Here is a 20,929-nt window from a genome sequence, read left to right on the forward strand (position 1 = left end):
TCATATAGAATGATACAGATATGGCCCTCGTTCTCCACAGATTGTCTACCAAAGTGTTAATACATTAGCAAGCTACAATGTTCAGAAATGTATAGAATTATTACAAATAATTTTCATGTACTTAATCCCAGGTCATTTATATGTCACTCTTCAATAGCCATAGTCAATAGGTTCAGACTATTTTAAGGTTAGCCATGTTTACTAAAGTGTACTTTCTGAATATATTGTTATGGAACTTTGATTTAAATTAGACATTTTGAAAAAGCATTTCTTCTAAACTGAAAAGCCTCAAATCTTTGATTTTTATAGGTTTACTGTAAATCCATTAGGCTGATGTATCCAAGCATTTACAGGTAATGTGATGGAGCATGAAGGCAGGAGGTTGTACAAATGATTTACATTAAAAAGTCTCAGCATAAACATTGAATCAGACATCTCAAATGTGTTCTGGGAAGATCACACAAAATGGTAGGCTAATGACTTAAAACAAGCTTAACTGATTATCAGCCAATAGGCTAAATGAGGAATCGTGTTTTTGAACAGAATATAAATTAGTAAAACAGATGTGGGACCTTAGAATGTGCTGTTTTTAAATTAACACCATCAAAGTTTCACATAAAAAGCAGATATATTGAAAAGGAATGGACCAGTGACACCATTTACTTCATCAGTGATTGCAAACAACAATGCAGTGCTTGAGCTGTGCAGAACAGGTAGCATAACAATAAAATTGAAATAAAATGTGGTAAAAGTACTCACGGGTAAACTCAACAACTGAGACATACAATATGAAGCAAAAGGGAATTAAAGAGGAAATGTTATCCCCAATCAACAGAACCCATAAGCATACCCTACCTGTAAACAGTGGGTTTGATCATGCCTAGTTTATTTAGTTATGTTAGGGTGAGCCATATATTTGGGCTGCCTAACGCTTCCCATTCTAAAAGAATGTGGGACCTTCTTTGGAAGCTCTAACACCTTCGCTGTTTGCAGCAGGCCTTTGAATTTTAGAAGCAAGAGAGCCCACAGCCTCGAGAAGTACTGTGACCCTAAGAGCCCCTTTGTGCCAACTGGCACAGGCTTCATGGTTCTGTAACTTCTGACAAGCCTGAAAAACTCCCTATACCTAGCACAATGCTCTCTTGGTATTTATCCATAAAGAATGTTATATGAGGTCTTTGATAAAAGCCAGGGTGTCACTGCTAATTAATATCTTTGTGAAATGGTACAAATACCATGTAAGAAATTATGTGTACATATATACTGAAAATATGTTCCTAAGAAATCTGAATCAAAGTAGGATTGACAAATAAATTAACCATTGTAAGTCAACACATTGAAAGTCCCTGTGAGCCAGTGAGGGTTAAGCAACCAGCAGGCTAAGTGACACAAAATCAACCTTTAAGAACATATTAGGGAAGTATTGCAATGGTAAACAGGGCCATTTCTTGTAGATAGTTATCAAAGCCATGTAGGTAGACTAAACCCTTTAAAATGTAAGTCTGTATTGTCAGAGAATTAGAAATAAATATTAATCTTATTTGTCTACATTTTCCTATATCTGTTAGAAATGTCACGTGATCTTGTTGGCTTGTAGATGATAAACTTCTATTCCTGTCTTTTACTATATTCTATTGAGTCAGAGATCAAAAGGAAATATTAGCAATTTGATGAAATGTGGTGAAATTATATAATTGTTTTTCACTTTGACGGTTGAGTAAACTACCTGTGAACCTTTGAATGGTTAATTGTCTTATGCTAATCAATGCAACTAATTATCTGTGTATACATAGGAAATAGGAATTGACTTCAAAGCAAGGATGTACATTACCTATTCTTCATCTAAGCAATGCCTGTTGTGAAAAGAAGTTTATCAACTGAGCTTTGGCTATAAAAGAACTTTGGGACCGGATCCTGTTCATCTGAGATCTGCTTGAACTTTGTCAGGGAAGTTTAAGTCGCAAGACTGAGGCCTCCAGCTCCATTCTGGATTACCCTGCAATTTCTCATGGAAAAATTTAAACAGACTCGGCACATGCACTGACTATTGGACTATAACCTATAGAATTGATTCTGGAAGAACTTTTTACAACTTAGCAGCTCCCTATCTCTGCTATGAAACTGATCTAAGAATTTCATTCATATCTGTATGTATAATGATCATTAACCCAGTACTCTCTCTTTTCTTTTTAAATAAATCTTAGATTAGTTAATAAGAATTGTCTGTAAGTGTGTATTTGGATAAAATCTGAATTATTCTTTGACCTGGTGGGTAACATGTCCGATCTCTTGGGATTGTTAGAACACTATATTTTATATAAGATTTTAAGTAACCCTCACCATATTTGATTTGGCTGTCTGGGTGGGAGCCCAGGGCTGGATTGCTTTAGGAGAGCTGCCAGAGCAACTTTAGTGGAGTGTGGGGAAGGAAGAGAGCCACACAGGGTGACTCTCCCTCACTCCTCAGCTGCACCAACTCTAGATCCAAACATAATTCCAGCATCCCGTGCCTCCCATTGGGTGTATCACATAAAGGAGGAAGCCCTTACCTGCCAGGAGAGGGAACATGCCCACCAGGCTATGCTTCCCCCAACCACATGTCACCAGTGGCCCACCCACTCTCCTGAGATAATACCCTTCTCTTGCTGCTCACATGCTCGAAGTCTATGTTGCAGGGCTGAAGATTCATGGGCAAGCTCCACTGGAGATGCATTATATGGAATATATTACAATTGTAAACAATACAATGTTTTTACTTTTTCCTCTTTAAAAATACATTTAAAGGATGTTGTTTATGTTGCAAAGTTATGCACTCAAGTTAGGAAATGACAGATTTATGGTTGCTCTTGCAATCTTAATTCAGGTCCCCTTGTGTTTACAGTCTTTAATTACAGGTTCACAAAGTATTTTTTCCACAGGACTCCTACCTCATTCAGAGTACAGGATGGACACACAAGGGAGTGGGATTATGATTGCAGGTTGTCCAGGGATTGACTTTACAATTTAAACAACATTCTTTTAATATGATCTTTTTTTGAAAAAAGAGCCTGAGTTTGGATTAATCAATATTAAAAATTCACAAGCTGTTCTCATGAGATTTTTATTCCAAAATGTCAAATTCCTCAAGGACAGCTTTTCTCTTGGACCATATTTTCCTGAAATCTCGTAAGAACAGCTCTTGTCACAAGTGTTTGTCCAGATCAGGATTTTAACCAAATAGTCTTTCGAGATTGGGATCTGATCGAAACTGTTTAGATCAGGGTAAGTCTGTAGTCAACTCCAATCTGACATTCAAAGAGATTCTATTTAAGATATCAATTTTGCTCATCTCTCTATAAAAATGAAATCTAGGGGCAATTTAAGTGTTGCACTTTGGAAATACAGTAAAGATGACTCCTATTGTCACTCATCCAAAACACACTATTATTTAGTGACTCTCTGAAAGGTGATAAGCTGAAAAGTGAAGCCACAATATATAGTGAATTTGTTTTTATTGGAAACTTCAGGATTCTAGTGTTCAATATTAAAATTACAGCATGGTGAATAACAAACAGATTTTTCAGTTTGCTGGTATTTCCAAAGAAGCAGGAAAAAATTGTTTTAGGTTGAACTGAAAACAACACTTTTAAAATTTCCAGTGAATTGGAGAGTAAAAAATTTCATAGTTTTTTTTTTTTTAATTAAAATTAAAGGAGATTTTGAAACAAATTTACTTCGAATAAAAAATGAAGCTTTTTCTTTTGAAAACGTCAATGAAACATTTATATTTTTTCAGAACTTTGATCAAAACAACTTTGCAAAAGTGACACAATTTTACAAAATGTCTTGGTATTGCTGAATCAGCATTTTTTGCCAAAAAAATTTCAGTTGAAAAATTTTGCCCAACTCTAATGAAAATGCCTCTATTTCAGCAAGAGCCATCCCTCAATCCTGCCCACACCCCAGCCTATACTCACTGAGGAACTGAATGCTTTGCTAAAGGAGAAGTACATTAGTACAATCTTATGCTCTCTCCTTCAAAGTTCCTTTTGTGTTCAAGAGTGCTTCTCTGGAATATAGTACAGTTTGGTTAAGCCCACAACACTTGGATTAGATGGGCATTCTGGGCTCTACATTAAATCTCCATTATAACTATAACTGGTAGCATGTGCCATGGGGAGGAGCAAAAAAGACAGTAGAAGCAGAAACCAGGCTTTTTTTCTTCTAGAACTCTTTCAGAATGGTCGAGTTGTTGTGGTGTCATCTCTTTACCGTAAACCAACATATACTGTCATTTTCCTAGACATAGGCCAGTTTCATTCATTGTCCTCAATCATTGTCATTGTCCTCATCTAGGCAAATCCCAAGGGACATAGCCTCCTCACAGATCATATGCCACTAAGGCCTGGTCTACACTACGACTTTAAATCAGATTTATCAGCTTTAATTCGAATTAACCCTGCAACCGTCCACACAACGACGCTATTTATTTCGATGTAAAGGGCCCTTTAAATCGATTTCTGTACTCCACCCCGACGAGCGGAGTAGTGCCAAAATCGATTTTAGCAATTCGAATTAGGGTTAGTGTGGCCGCAATTCGATGGTATTGGCCTCCGGGAGCTATCCCACAGTGCATCATTGTGACCGCTCTGGACAGCAATCTAAACTCGGATGCACTGGCCAGGTAGACAGGAAAAGCCCCGCGAACATTTGAATTCCATTTCCTGTTTGCCCAGCGTGGAGAGCACAGGTGACCACAGATAGCTCATCAGCACAGGTAACCATGCAGGCTGATAATCGAAAAAGAGCACCAGCATGGACCGTGAGGGAGGTACTGGATCTGATCGCTGTATGGGGAGAGGATTCAGTGCTTGCAGAACTTCGTTCTAAAAGACGAAATGCAAAAACTTTTGAAAAAATCTCCAAGGGCATGATGGAGAGAGGCCACAATAGGGACTCAGATCAGTGCCGCGTGAAAGTCAAGGAGCTCAGACAAGCCTATCAAAAAACAAAGGAGGCAAACGGTCGCTCCGGGTCAGAGCCGCGGACATGCCGCTTCTACGCCGAGCTGCATGCAATTCTAGGGGGGGCTGCCACCACTACCCCACCTGTGTTCGTGGATTCTGGGTCGGGGATAGTCTCATCAGCGACGCCTGAGGATTCTGCCGATGGGGTAGAGGAGGAGGAGGAGGAGGAGGAGCTTGCAGAGAGCACACAGCACTCCATTCTCCCCAACAGCCAGGATCTTTTTCTCACCCTGACTGAAGTACCCTCCCAAGCCAGTACCCAAGACTCTGACCCCATGGAAGGGACCTCAGGTGAGTTTACCTTTTAAAATATAAAACTTGTTTTAAAAGCAAACGGTTTTTAATGATTACTTTGCCTGACTTTGCATTCGCGGTCAGTTCAGCTACTGGAAAAGTCTGTAGCTACTGGAAAAGTCTGTTAACGTGTATGGGGATGGAGCGGAAATCCTCCAGGGACATCTCCATGAAGCTCTCCTGGAGGTACTCCGAAAGCCTTGCCAGAAGGTTTCTGGGCAGTGCATCCTTATTCCCTCCTCCATGGTAGGACACTTGACCACGCCATGCTTGCAGCAAGTAATCTGGTATCATTGCCTGACAAAGCCTGGCAGCGTATGGTCCCGGTGTTTGCTGGCATTCAAGCAACATCCGTTCTTTATCTTGTTGTGTAATCCTCAGGAGAGTGATATCACTCCTGGTAACCTGGTTGAAATACGGGAACTTAATTAAGGGGACAGAGGTGGCCGTTCCTACTGGGCTGTTTGCCTGTGGCGGAAAATAAATCCTTCCCTGCAGTTAGCCAAGCGCAGATGGGAAATTGGCCCTGAGTTTTTCGCGTTTGGCTAGCAGGGATCTTCCCTGTTACCAGCCACGCGGTGGGGGGAGGGTACCGTGATCATCCCAGAGAATTCATGGGGGGGGGGGGGGGGGTCGGCGGCGGGGGGGTGGGTAGTTTGGTGCCTGCAGGGATCTTCCTGCAGGGTTAGTTTGTTTTCTGGTGCTGCTGAATGTTAACAGAAAAACCGCAGCACTCTACTTGCCTGAAGGGGCCCAGACAAGCCCCCCCACACTGCCCCCCCCCCAACTGGCTGAGATTGGCCAGGCTTCTGCAGCACTCTACAAGCTATGCTTGGTATGTGGGAAAGGAGGGCGCAGAAGCTTACCATGGCCGCATGCAAGCCGAATTCTGTTGCCCAGACCTGTGATCTCTAGCAGCAAAGCCACAGGCACTCAGCATTAAGAGGCAAAATGCGACCTTGCACAGAAATCACATGTGCTATGTAATGTGAACAGTGTTGGTCACCGTGAAAGAGTATAAGCATTGTTCTGCAAAATGTAGCTTTTAAAACAATTCTCTCTTTTTTCCCCTCCCTACAGCAGCTGCAAATTCCTCAAGCCTCCCTCCTCCATCCCGAAGGTTATCACAGATAAGGTGTCGTAAGAAGAGAACGCGAGATGAGATGTTTTCGGAAATTATGGAATCCAGCCGCAGTGACAGAGCTCATGTGAATGAGTGGAAGGAAACAGTTTCAAAGTATAGGAAAGAAGTCAGTGAACGTGAGGAGAGGAGGGACCAACGTGAGGAGAGGAGGGACCAACGTGAGGAGAGGAGAGACGCTCGAGATGAGAGGTGGCGGCAGGAAGACCAGAGGATGAAGGATGCAACGCTGGGGCTGCTCCGGCGTCTGGTGGAGGTTCAGGAACGGCTGCTGGAAAACAGACTGCCGCTTCAGCCCCTGTTCCACCCTCCCCCCTCCCCATGTTCCGTATCCTCCTCACCCAGACGTGTAAGAACGCGGGGGGGGAGGCTCCGTACACCTTCCCATTCCACCCCAGTAGACAGCCCAACCAAAAGGCTGTCATTTTTTTAACCTTTTCTTTGTGGCTTTTTCCTTCCCAGCAATCCTCCTCCCAAATACCACCCGGGTTCCCTCCCTCTTTTTCTAATCTATTAATAAAGAATAAATGATTTTTAAATGATAGTGACTTTATTTGGTTTGAAAGAAAGCTGGGGGAAGGGGCAGGGTGGGTTCCTTACAGAAAATCAGTCAATAAAGGGGGCGGGTTTTCATGGAGGAGAAACAAACAGATATTTCACAATGTAGCCTGGCCAACCATGAAACTGGTTTTTAAAGCTTCTCTGATGCACAGCGCTTCATGGTGTGCTCTTCTAATCGCCCTGGTGTCTGGCTGCGCGTAATCAGCAGCCAGGCGATTTGCCTCAGCCTCCCACCCCACCATAAAGGTCTCCCCCTTACTTTCACAGAGATTGTGGAGCACACAGCAAGCAGAAATAACAATGGGGAGATTTCTTTGGCTGAGGTCAGAGCGAGTCAATAATGATCTCCAGCGACCTTTTAAACGGCCAAATGCACATTCTACCACCATTCTGCACTTGCTTAGCCTGTAGTTAAACAGCTCCTGACTCCTGTCCAGGCTGCCTGTGTATGGCTTCATAAGCCATGGCATTAAGGGGTAGGCTGGGTCCCCAAGAATAACTATGGGCATTTCAACATCCCCAACGGTTATTTTCTGGTCCGGAAAGTAAGTCCCTTGCTGCAGCCCTTTAAACAGAGTAGTGTTCCTGAAGACGCGAGCGTCATGAACCCTTCCCGCCCAGCCCGCGTTGATGTTGGTGAAACGTCCCTTGTGATCCACAAGTGCTTGCAGCACCATTGAAAAGTACCCCTTGCGGTTTATGTACTCGGTGGCTTGGTGCTCCGGTGCCAAGATAGGGATATGGGTTCCGTCTATTGCCCCACCACAGTTAGGGAATCCCATTGCAGCAAAACCATCCACTATAGCCTGCACATTTCCCAGAGTCACAAACTTTCGTAGCAGCATCTGAGTGATTGCTTTGGCTACTTGCATCACAGCAGCCCCCACAGTAGATTTGCCCACTCCAAATTGATTCCCGACTGACCGGTAGCTGTCTGGCGTTGCAAGCTTCCACAGGGCTATCGCCACGTGCTTCTCAACTGTGAGGGCTGCTCTCATCTTGGTATTCTGGCGTTTCAGGGCAGGGGACAGCAAGTCACAAAGTTCCATGAAAGTGCCCTTACGCATGCGAAAGTTCCACAGCCACTGGGAATCGTCCCAGACCTGCAACACTATGCGGTCCCACCAGTCTGTGCTTGTTTCCCTTGCCCAGAATCGGCGTTCCATGGATAGAATCTGCCCCATTAACAACATGATCTCCAAAGCACCGGGGCCTGTGGTTTCACTGAATTCTGTATCCGTGTCCATGTCCTCATCATGCTTGTCGCTGCGCTGCCGCCGCCGCTGCCTCCTCGCCTCGTTTTTCTGGTCCTGGCTGAGCATAAACTCCACGAGAACGCGCGAGGTGTTTACAATATTCATGACTGCTGTCTTGAGCTCAGCGGGCTCCATGCTTGCCGTGGTATGGAGTCTGCAGTGTTCACCCACCCAGGAAAAAAGGCGCGAAAATGGTTGTCTGCCGTCCGTTGCTTTCATGCAGGGAGGGAGGGAGGAGGTGAGGCTGTACCCAGAACCACCTGCGACGATGTTTTTTGTCCCATCAGGCACTGGGATCTTAACCCACAATCCCAATGGGCGCGGGAGACTGTGGGAACTATGGGATAGCTATGGAATTGCTACCCACAGTGCAACGGTGCAGAAATCGACGCTAGCCCCGGTACTTGGACGCACACCACCGAAGTAATGTGCTTAGTGTGGCCGCATTCATTTCGACTTTATACAACCTGTTTTTCAAATCCGAATTATCTAAATTCGGATTAATCCCGTAGTGTAGACATACCCTTAGAATGGTCTGGCTGAACACGCAGCCTACAGCCATCACTAGCTATCTTGTCAAAAATACTGAAGGTTTTGGTACCCACATGACCTCCACATATACTAAGGATGAACTTAGATGTGAGATATAGAACAAATCTTAATCAATATGTAATATGTAGCCCTTTATTTCTGTTAGGTTTAAAAACAAAGTATTTTAACAAATCAACAGGCATGCTGTCAAGTGTCATCAATCTATCAATAATAATAACAAAATACACACATTAATAATAATTGTAATGCTCACAAACTATCCACATCTAAGACCATGTCTAGACTAGCACTTATGTCGGCAAAACAACTGTTGCTCAAGGGTGTGAAAAAACACACCCCTGAGTGACATAAGTTTTGCCGGCATAAGCGCTCATGTGCACAGCACTATGTCAGTGGAAGATGCTCGTTCTTCCAACATCTAGCCCTGAGGCTCCAGGCCTCCCACTAGTCTCTAACAAATCCTGCTAGTGTGGCTTCAGCTGTGTTAGCCTGCATCTTAATGAGGCTTTTCAATGATGTTAAACTCACTCAGTTGAACTAACCTGACTGAAAGACACCCCCATTTTGCTTGCCAGAACACACACTAAAAGTCAAAGGACGGGCCTGTGTTGCACAGGCTGTAGTGGCCTTACTCACACTATGAAAAATAAATAATAAAAATTGAAATAATAATATTCAGGGTTACAACACAGCTGCTCTGACTTCACATGTCTTTTCAACAGGGCCCTCTTCTGATTCCAGACCCGGTTGGTTGTAATGCAAGTACTCTAGCCATGAATTATTAATGATGATTTGTTTGCACCCATCCATCATCAGAACTCGGCAGGCCACATTTACCTGCCAAACACAAAGTCATTTGGCTACACTGTGAAAGGCTTTAGGAAGTAATGTGCAGTACAGTATTTTAAAAAAAGAGAGAGAGAGAGACTTACATTTTCCACATGTATTTCACATCTTCTGCTCGTCCTATCTCCTCCCTTTACATTTTGTACCTCCTTTACCAATGCATTTTTTTTCAGTGAAAGATTTTCATGAGAGTGCTTCTGACATTGATTAGAGTGAGGAAGCAGGGTCGCTGGGTCCCATAAGAGGCTGAGCATATTTATGTCATCTGTTCACACACATTAATGATTTCAGTTTAATGCTTGATTTTTGGCCTTCCTCCTGACAAGAGATTAAGCGCCAAAAGGGTGGCAGCTGAGGAGGCAGGGACACAGATTCGAATAGCAGGTCAGACTAATTGTACTTGTCACATAGCATGGCTGAGATCATGCCTGCTTAAAACTGCAAATTAAAAATAGTGTTCAACCATTAGTGTTCACACCAAGAAACTAGAAGGCACAGAAGGCACAGACAGAGGTGCCAGTTCATAACAGCACAAAGTGTCATCAGGAATAAGAAGGTTCCTTTGGGGCAAATGGAGTAAGAGGCAAAAAAAAAAAAAAAAAAAAAAAAGAAATCTGTTTTAAAATTACCATAATGTTTAGTACCAATCATGATTTCATATTCAAGCATTTTGCAAACAACAAAGAGTATTGCAGCAAGAGGTAGAAAAAACTCGTGTGTGTGTGTGTGTGTGTGTGTGCGCGCGCACTACACTGCTGGATAATAGAAATCCAACACTCCTGAGTTATTGAGTTATAGTGTCTATTTATTAGCACCAAGCAATTCCATTAACAGATATAGATGTAGTAGTATTTGAAAAGTAGGACAGGGTAGCCACTGCCATTTCTTAAAATTTGTCTCCTGAATATATAAAACCTCCTCAGTGATTTCTAGTAACTGCAATATGTGGAAGTTAAGAGAAAAGAAAAAAAACTTTTATATCTGACCTAATCGGACCTACTGGATAGACTTTGGTGTAATACTGCCAAATAACTATTTCCTCAAACTAAATAACTTGATGTTTCCAATGGTGATTAATTTTGTTGTCTCTGGCTGCAAACCCAGGTTATAGAAACCTCAGTGGGTTTGTCATACATACAAAAATGAATATATCCCAAACTCCATTTGTTATTAAATGCAGCTGTTGTTTGATTAAAAGTGCATAAATAGATTACTTTTTCTCTGTCCATTGTGGTGCTTAATGCATTAAATGCATAGCTTTATTGTAAATAACTGAGCACAGTTGCAACACTATAGTAAATAAACTATGGCTTTTTAAGTGAATAATTTGACGTTTAAATTTAATTGGCTGAACTGGTACGTCAAACCTGACATTGGCTAAGTTGCATCAATATGTTTGGTGGAATCATTGGGGCAGACTGGAAACCCTGGTCCAGTCTAAAAGGTAGCTTTAAGCATCTTTGTGACTCTCTGCTTCTTGCCTCGCTGGACAGTAGTTTGATCGCAAATTTCAATGTAGAGCAGTCCTGAGACTTTTTCAAGTTACATGGGCTGCAATGAAGCTATTCTAGCAGACAAGGATCATGGAAGCACCACAGCATTTCAGCTACTTTTCCTCATCCCCAACCATATGAAGGGAATCCCAAGTAGCCAGTTAAGACAGCTTATTGAGTTTTTTTGCATCTTAAAACCCACTTTAGCTTTAGCTGTCTTAAAAGTATTTTCTTCTCTTGTCTACCAGGTACATACATAGTTTCTTTTGTGTCTGTCGCTGAGCACTCGCACTTGCAACAATGATATTTCTTTATAGTCTTTGATTTTATATTAAAAATATCCCGAGAGAACTTTTACAATGAGTGATCCTACATTAATTTAACTAGTGTGAAGGAATATACATCAGTCATTATATGCTCTGAAACAGTTCCCACATAACCTAAAGCCAACTTCACCCTCCTCTCTGTACTGAGTGTAGCTTGCCAGACTGCAGAATCCAGGCCATAGAGTGAACTATGGATTCTGAGCTCATTCTCAGTGCTCACCCCAGACTAATAAAGCTAACATGACAAAGTGGTTATTGTGCTTTCTCTAATCTAAAAATAAACTAGAGGACTCCCACTTCTGCTAACCTATGCACTAACCTGGCCCTGAACAGTGCGTGAAATTTTTTGAAAAAACATTCAGTAATTGCCTAAACAGAGCTGAAAGCTGCACAATTTTCTGAAGTCAATAACTGAGCCCGCTGAAAACATTTAACCCCATACAAACTGTCTTTTATATTAAAATATAAAAAATGTTGCTAACCTTTGATCTACATACTGTGTAACTTTCCAATTCACATGTAATATATTTAATGCAACATGAAACACTTTCCAAGACATACCTACCATTCTTCTGAATGACCCACAATAAGATAGATGTAGTATACATCATAGAAAAGATCCACATTTCACACAAAAACTGACATGCTGCCCTTTGTATGGGGTGAGAATTGTTACCCAGTCTTGAAATTCACAGTTGAAATAGACATGGGCATTTGGATTTGAAAGAGAGGTTTGACAGCTTCTAAGACCAAGATAGCCGGCAACTGGGGAACAAAATGAGCTATGTTTCTTTACATGTCAAGTATGGGTGGGTGGTTCTAAGAAATCTCCAGTTAATAACTACTAACAACCCAATTCCAGACTATGGGACCGAGTCACTCAGATTCTGCCAGCAGCTACGGGTCCTCAGCCTTGGATAGTCTGTTAGGATGGGCAGCATAGAAGTACAAAGCCATCTGTGATTCCCTGTCCGTTCCTCCTCACCTCACCGTTGGGGCAGGAACCAGCCAGCACAGTCTACCATGTAGATGTGGTACTAGCTGAAGTGGTAATAGGGCTAGGTTGGGCAGATTTGCGGGTAAAGGGTATGTTTTCACTGCAGAGTTAACCCAGGGTCTTACTCTGGTGTTGCCCCTCCCCACTCCTGTCCACATACAAAACTCTCTGATCTGAGTCTGGTGGAATTTTCAACCCAAGCTAGCTGGCCTATCTGGGGCTATGCCAAGTGAGGCTTTCACTAGAGCTGGTAGCCAGCCCACTTTACAGTGAGTATGCAGGCTAAATCACTCAAGCGCTAGTCCTCCAATGCCTTCCCACAATTCCTCCTCTGTGCCCAGAAGGACAGACAAGATCTCCCAGAATTTACTGAGAAAGAATTATAGTATTCAGCTTACTGCAGCACAGAGAGCCATGTGATATACCCCAAGGCTTACTAGCAACACACATGGGTGAGGGCAGCACCAGTGAGGACACGGTAACTCTGACAGAGCTGTGCAGTGTGACTGCTCAGACCCAGGCTAGGCTAACTTGGTCGCTCCGACCCAACTGCCAATCACCTGAATTAATTCTGCAGTGAAAACATACACTTAGTGCATCTCATGGGCAGCCCTGCACTGGAATTCTGATGGAGACCAAATCGCATTGTAAAGCTGCCCTCTGTTGATAGAACCCTGAGGGAGGGCAGCACCAGTTCTCTGGGGTAGGCCAGCTGTACATCTCCATTCCACTTCAGTTACTACTGTGGGCACAATGGATGCAGTTTATATCCCTGTACAACTGAGAGGTGACACACACATTTATGCAGAACTAGGAACTTAATGGCTACCAGGGTTTCCTCTAGCACAGGAGTCTCTGTTTGACTGAGCCAATGCCACTCTTGATCCACACCTGACTCTAGTTTCACCTTTCTCAACCAGTTTAATGTTTTCAGCATTGTTCATCCTTAGCTCTAACACCCCATTCCTAGCAGGTGCTGATCAGACCCTGTTCCCTGGGGAATGGTTGCACAGACCCCACTCTGCTTCCTGACATCAGGGAACAAGAAGAGCAAAGCAAGTAGCTGTTCATCCTTAGGGAATCTATTGCTACATTGTCAAGTGATTGAACCTAGTATTTCTCTGAAAGAACCAAGGAAATCAAATGTTTCTAGATTCCGGTCACCTCTAATCACTCTTGTATTCAAATTCAATTCGCTAATTGCCTAACATAACTAAATACTACCTCAATATTTACAGTGTTCACCACAGTAAACATAGGGACGTATAAGGAATACTGCAAATACTGAGATAACTTTAAAGAAAATTGGCAGTATTTTAAGTGCAACCACTGTAGACAAGAATAAAGATAAAAGGAAACTTTGTTTTTTAAAAAATAATCAATATTTTAACACCGCTAGGCTTCCCACCAGGGGCCTAATACTATAACTAGTAGGCTGGGTTATTTTCCAGGCTCTTTAAAGGGTAGACTCTATATCACAGTTAGGAAATTCTTACTGCCAGAGCCATAAATATTCCAGCAAGCCTGCTAACCTAACATGCTATAAATAATATATTGAAAAAGGAAAACCAAAATCTTGTGCAGAAAACCCCAATACAGCTGTTCGTAGCCAGCTGTAACCTCCAGGCCACTGTCTCCAGCTTGAAAAGTAGCCTGAAAGGATTACTGGCTATGCAGTATCAGAGGCCCTAATGATAACAATGTTATATCTCTCCTAATAATATGTATGGTTTCTTTTCCTACTGTTACTATTGTTTCAGTCCATTTTCTGAAATGATTCCTTTCTAATGAGGGTGCAGCTGCCGGTAACTTTGAATTCTTGATACATGCTCAAGTTGCCTGGCTAAGCCACAAGATGGGACATGAATTTTTTGTTTCCTTGTCTGCCGCTGGCATTCTTCTGTGTTTTTGCCATCACACCACCAACTCTGGAGTAGAGCAGTTTGTTCTCTTTCAGTTCTCAGGGAGACTTGGTCATGTCCAAGAAAAAATGAGCAACTGAAGAGTGGGGAGCAAAGAATCACTGTAATATTTTTTATTGTACAGTATCAGAAGTCTGGTAACAGTATTCAGTGCAAAAGTAGTTCAGATCAATTGAATTCACATCTGCCAAACCTTCATCCAATCGATGTGCCAAATCTTTGACAGAATAGTGATGAACGCACAATGAGAATGTTTAGAAAACATTCCAAAATAGTTTATTCTGAGATCAGATCAGGATATAGAGAAAGCAGCTGTAACTTGAAAGAGCAACAGTCCTGAAAAACGGTGACTCATGATGCTTCTCCAGTGCGCCACAATGTGTGAAAGCCATTGGGTACTAAGAAACCATTTGTCACACAGGCTGTATGAGGAATTAGAATGGGGAACAGACCTGTTTTTGTAATGCACTATTTCTTTTAGATGTTAGGATCTAGTTGTACTTAATGTGTCTCTAAACACATTTTGTGGGGAAATTATGAAGCATGCAGAGCTAGCATCATCCTTGGTTTATACCATCTTCAGGGGCATAAACAAGGGTGCAGAGACCACAGTAGAAAAAAGGCTGTGGTGAGGGACATTCTAGTGGTATAAAATGTCTGCAACCTCCCCTCTGCTGTCAGGCCCATAAGGATACAACAGCCCAAAGATGGATAATGCTAGCCCTGGAGGACATGGCCGGGGCAGCAAAGGACTGTGCTGATTCAACTGCTTGTGCAACTGCTGAGAGAGGGGGCCTGTTAAAACATATCTAAACCTACTACAGGAGTGAATCACCCCTGGAGTTTGGGGGGCCTTACTACTGCAGGGAGGTAACATTTCCAAAATCTTGAACTATCTGAGATGAAAGTGGCCTACTGACCTGAATGGAGTTTAATGGGGTTTCTATGACCAACTATATAGAAACAATGGGACAAATTCTGACCAGATGAAACTCTACATACACCAGGTCTGTATCTGACAATAGTGCTACATCCTGTATATAAACAGAAACACCGAATGCCTGACCATTCACTCTCTTGCACCTTGTATCATTAGCATTTGACTTAAGTGCAAAGTGCCACCCATTCAGATTAGCAAGAATTTACATCCATTTTGAGCAGGTGTAGATAGCTACACTAGGTGTAAGACAATGACAGATCAAACCCTCTATAGCTGTCACAGGTTTCGTCTTTGTTGTTTGCGCATAATGATAGTTTTATGTAAAATGAATTTTTTTAAAGTGCATCATTTCCTGCTCATGCAGCCAGAACCCTCCTTTTCCTGACATCATAATGGTGTGGCTCTGGAAGAGATTTGGCTGTCACAAAGAAAATAATATGCAAGGATTATAAAGAGCAGGAATTTGTTACAGCAGGGATTAATTTGTCTCTAGAAGTTGAGTGATAGTGAGTGAAAATTACCACCTGTGGAATACAAGTTGGACTCTTTGCTTGAACTGGGAAAATAAAAATGATGGGGTAGGTAGTGAGAGAACAATGCTTCTTCCTTCCCACCACTCCAACTTCCTTCCCTCTTTTCAATTCTTTCCCCACTGGTGTGGTCAGAAGCATGGCTATAACATACTCATCAAATTTGAATGCCCATAGTTCTTCATAAACTCCTGAGATATAGCAAAACTAAAACAAAACAATCCACACACCCCTAACATTTCAGGCATTGGGAGGAGGAGGGGGGGAACCAAACAGAATTCCATAGCACTGATTTTGGCCTTTTGAATGTACAGTAGGGAATGCCTCTCTTTCTTGTTTACTTTCCTATCATCATGTGAGTGGCCTTGCTAGGTTTGTAACATGTTTATTTAAGTAAACCTTCCTTCAGAAAAACACATGGTACATTATTATTATTAAGAATATTGCATAAACATTGTGCACTTTCTATAATTATACACCTAAGCAGTTAGGGTGCCTGCTTGTGTGAGCAGATTGATAAAAGAATAACAGTAAACAATCTTTTTATTTCAATAATTTTTAATAATAATAATGTGCTCTTATTCTAATATAGTACAAGATGCATGCTTGGAGGAGCAGATTGTTGACTGCTTTGCTTTAATAAATATTTTTATTGAGAATTTATATTAGTGCATACACTTTTACTAATACAGAAGAATATTAATTTCAAAAATAACTGGCCAACTGTAACAAAACATAAGCCATATCAAGTTTATGACAGTATCTTGAGTTGCAGTAGTATTTTGCTTCTCACAGGCATGATTTATTAGACATTAAGTTGCAGCATTCTGGTGACATTGTGCTTACAGTACCTGTCAGTGAAGTGAATGTGGCACGTCTGTGCTGTGCCATGCTATCTAGGTATGTCACATCTGTGATATGAAAAAATACATAGATGAATGTACTTCATTCATTGGATTATTTAAATTTATTAATTAATTTCAGGACCCCAGATTGCTCAGGGGGTGTCAGATACCATGTGATGTTTAGAGCTTGAGTTTACATTTGGATCTCCAAGTTAGCTAATGTTATTTTTTTCATTTTTTTTTTTTTTAATGGGTGGAAGCGGAAGGAAAAGAAATAAAACATCAAAATTAATTTCCTCCTCTAGGTTTTTTTCCCCAGGGCCTTGTAGGTTCTCTCTCTGCTTGTCTTTTAACTATGATCCTGCCAAAGGACCAACATGCTTTAAACTAGGTTCGACGGGGACAGGTGAGCAAAGCCCACAGGTAGGTGGGGAACATGGAGACCGGGGAGATGGGTCGGAAACGAGAGGGAGTGTGGGCTATATTGGCAGAGAGAAAGGAGAGTCAGGACAAAACTGGGAGGAAAGATCAAACCAGTATCTTAGATGCCTATATACAAATGCGAGAAGTATGGGGAATAAGCAGGAAGAACTGGAAGTGCTAATAAATAAATACAACTATGACAATGTTGGCATCACTGAAACTTGGTGGGATAATACACATGATTGGAATGTTGGTGTGGATGGGTACAGCTTGCTCAGGAAGGATAGACAGGGGAAAAAGGGAGGAGGTGTTGCCTTATATATTAAAAATGTACACACTTGGACTGAGGTAGAGATGGACATAGGAGACGGAAGTGTTGAGTCTCTGGGTTAGGCTTAAAGGGGCAAAAAACAAGGGAGATGTCATGCTAGGAGTCTACTACAGGCCACCTAACCAGGTGGAAGAGGTGGATGAGGCTTTTTTCAAGCAACTAACAAAATCATCCAAAGCCCAAGATTTGGTGGTGATGGGGGACTTCAACTATCCGGATATATGTTGGGAAAATAACACAGCGGGGCACAGACTATCCAACAAATTCTTGGACTGCATTGGAGACAACTTTTTATTTCAGAAGGTTGAAAAAGCTACTAGGGGGGAAGCTGTTCTAGACTTGATTTTAACAAATAGGGAGGAACTCGTTGAGAATGTGAAAGTAGAAGGCAGCCTGGGTGAAAGTGATCATGAAATCATAGAGTTTGCAATTCTAAGGAAGGGTAGAAGGGAGAACAGCAAAATAGAGACAATGGATTTCAGGAAGGCAGAGTTTGGGAAGCTCAGAGAGCTGATAGGTAAGGTCCCATGGGAATCAAGACTGAGGGGAAAAACAACTGAGGAGAGTTGGCAGTTTTTCAAAGGGACACTATTAAGGGCCCAAAAGCAAGCTATTCCGCTGGTTAGGAAAGATAGAAAATGTGGCAAAAGACCACCTTGGCTTAACCACGAGATCTTGCACGATCTAAAAAATAAAAAGGAGTCATATAAAAAATGGAAACTAGGACAGATTATAAAGGATGAATATAGGCAAACAACACAGGAATGCAGGGGCAAGATTAGAAAGGCAAAGGCACAAAATGAGCTCAAACTAGCTACGGGAATAAAAGGAAACAAGAAGACTTTTTATCAATACATTAGAAGCAAGAGGAAGACCAAAGACAGGGTAGGCCCACTGCTTAGTGAAGAGGGAGAAACAGTAACAGGAAACTTGGAAATGGCAGAGATGCTTAATGACTTCTTTGTTTCGGTCTTCACCGAGAAGTCTGAAGGAATGCCTAACATAGTGAATACTAATGGGAAGGGGGTAGGTTTAGCGGATAAAATAAAAAAAGAACAAGTTAAAAATCACTTAGAAAAGTTAGATGCCTGCAAGTCACCTGGGCCTGATGAAATGCATCCTAGAATACTCAAGGAGCTAATAGAGGAGGTATCTGAGCCTCTAGCTATTATCTTTGGAAAGTCATGGGAGACGAGAGAGATTCCAGAAGACTGGAAAAGGGCAAATATAGTGCCCATCTATAAAAAGGGAAATAAAAACAACCCAGGAAACTACAGACCAGTTAGTTTAACTTCTGTGCCAGGGAAGATAATGGAGCAAGTAATTAAGGAAATCATCTGCAAACACTTGGAAGGTGGTAAGGTGATAGGGAACAGCCAGCATGGATTTGTGAAGAACAAATCATGTCAAACCAATCTGATAGCTTTCTTTGATAGGATAACGAGCCTTGTGGATAAGGGTGAAGCGGTGGATGTGGTATACCTAGACTTTAGTAAGGCATTTGATATGGTCTCGCATGATATTCTTATCAATAAACTAGGCAAATACAAATTAGATGGGGCTACTATAAGGTGGGTGCATAACTGGCTGGATAACCGTACTCAGAGAGTTGTTGTTAATGGTTCCCAATCCTGCTGGAAAGGCGTAACGAGTGGGGTACCGCAGGGGTCTGTTTTGGGACCGGCTCTGTTCAATATCTTCATCAACGACTTAGATATTGGCATAGAAAGTACGCTTATTAAGTTTGCGGATGATACCAAACTGGGAGGGATTGCAACTACTTTGGAGGACAGGGTCATAATTCAAAATGATCTGGACAAATTGGAGAAATGGTCTGAGTTAAACAGGATGAAGTTTAACAAAGACAAATGCAAAGTGCTCCACTTAGGAAGGAAAAATCAATTTCACACATACAGATTGGGAAAAGACTGTCTAGGAAGGAGTACGGCAGAAAGGGATTTAGGGGTTATAGTGGACCACAAGCTAAATATGAGTCAACAGTGTGATGCTGTTGCAAAAAAAGCAAACATGATTCTGGGATGCATTAACAGGTGTGTTGTGAGCAAGACACGAGAAGTCATTCTTCCGCTCTACTCTGCTCTGGTTAGGCCTCAGCTGGAGTATTGTGTCCAGTTCTGGGCGCCGCATTTTAAAAAAGATGTGGAGAAATTGGAAAGGGTCCAAAGAAGAGCAACAAGAATGATTAAAGGTCTTGAGAATATGACCTATGAAGGAAGGCTGAAAGAACTGGGTTTGTTTAGTTTGGAAAAGAGAAGACTGAGAGGGGACATGATAGCAGTTTTCAGGTATCTAAAAGGGTGTCATAAGGAGGAGGGAGAGAACTTGTTCACCTTAGCCTCTAAGGATAGAACCAGAAACAATGGGTTTAAACTGCAGCAAGGGAGGTCTAGGTTGGACATTAGGAAAAAGTTCCTAACTGTCAGGGTGGTTAAACACTGGAACAAATTGCCTAGGGAGGTTGTGGAATCTCCGTCTCTGGAGATATTTAAGAGTAGGTTAGATAAATGTCTATCAGGGATGGTCTAGACAGTATTTGGTCCTGCCATGAGGGCAGGGGACTGGACTCGATGACCTCTCGAGGTCCCTTCCAGTCCTATAATCTATGAATCTATGAATCTATGCACACATGCTTATTCCTAGGCAAAGTCCCACTGACTCCACTGGAACTTCACATGGTCAGTATGTCCAAATACCCATGCATGATCAGAGCTTTAGAATGCAAGTATTATGGGACATGGACTTTCTTCATCACTTTTATATCTTGTAGGGTACTGAGCACATTGTCAGCACTTAAACAATAAAATTAATAATGATATAGTGCCAAGAAAGCTTATGAATATTGTTATCATCCTTGCTCCGCTTGGATCCCAGGAAAGGGAAGTTGCCTTCATTCCCTCTCACACCTGGGAGTAAGAGGCCAAAATTCTGCTTTGTGATATGTGGTTGCAATATAGTGGGTCAGAAGGCTTGGATATCTCCCCTCACCCGTCCATCAACCCACCCACCCAGTGCTCCTAAATGTGTTAGGAATTCGAACTGGCTACCTCAGAGGGAAGCACACTCTGCCTTTGAGTGAGAATGGTCTACTAGCTTCTGGGCATGTTTGAGTCACCACCCTATGCTCATTGATATTCACACTGCTGCAGCTCTGAAAAGGAACCTAGTGAATCCAGGAACTTGTCCATCCTGATCCATCTTATTTTGCAAATGGAGGACGGCTCTATCTAGTGCAAGCTGGCTGGCCTTTCCGCACTACCTCTGCTGCCCCACTGTATCTTGCCCAAAGAGATTGAAAGCTGTCTGCCTTCACTGTCTGGAGTGTTAGGGGTTGTTCCTTTAAAGATGAACTTCCCAAACAGAGAGTATGGGTAGGGTGCTGTGAAGATCTAATTGGAAACATACTCCAAATAAAACAAAGCTCTTACATGCATTTTAAGCTCTGTGT

The sequence above is a fragment of the Trachemys scripta genome, chromosome 5 (genome assembly GCF_013100865.1).
Source record: "Trachemys scripta elegans isolate TJP31775 chromosome 5, CAS_Tse_1.0, whole genome shotgun sequence".
In the NCBI taxonomy this organism is placed as follows: Eukaryota; Metazoa; Chordata; order Testudines; family Emydidae; genus Trachemys; species Trachemys scripta.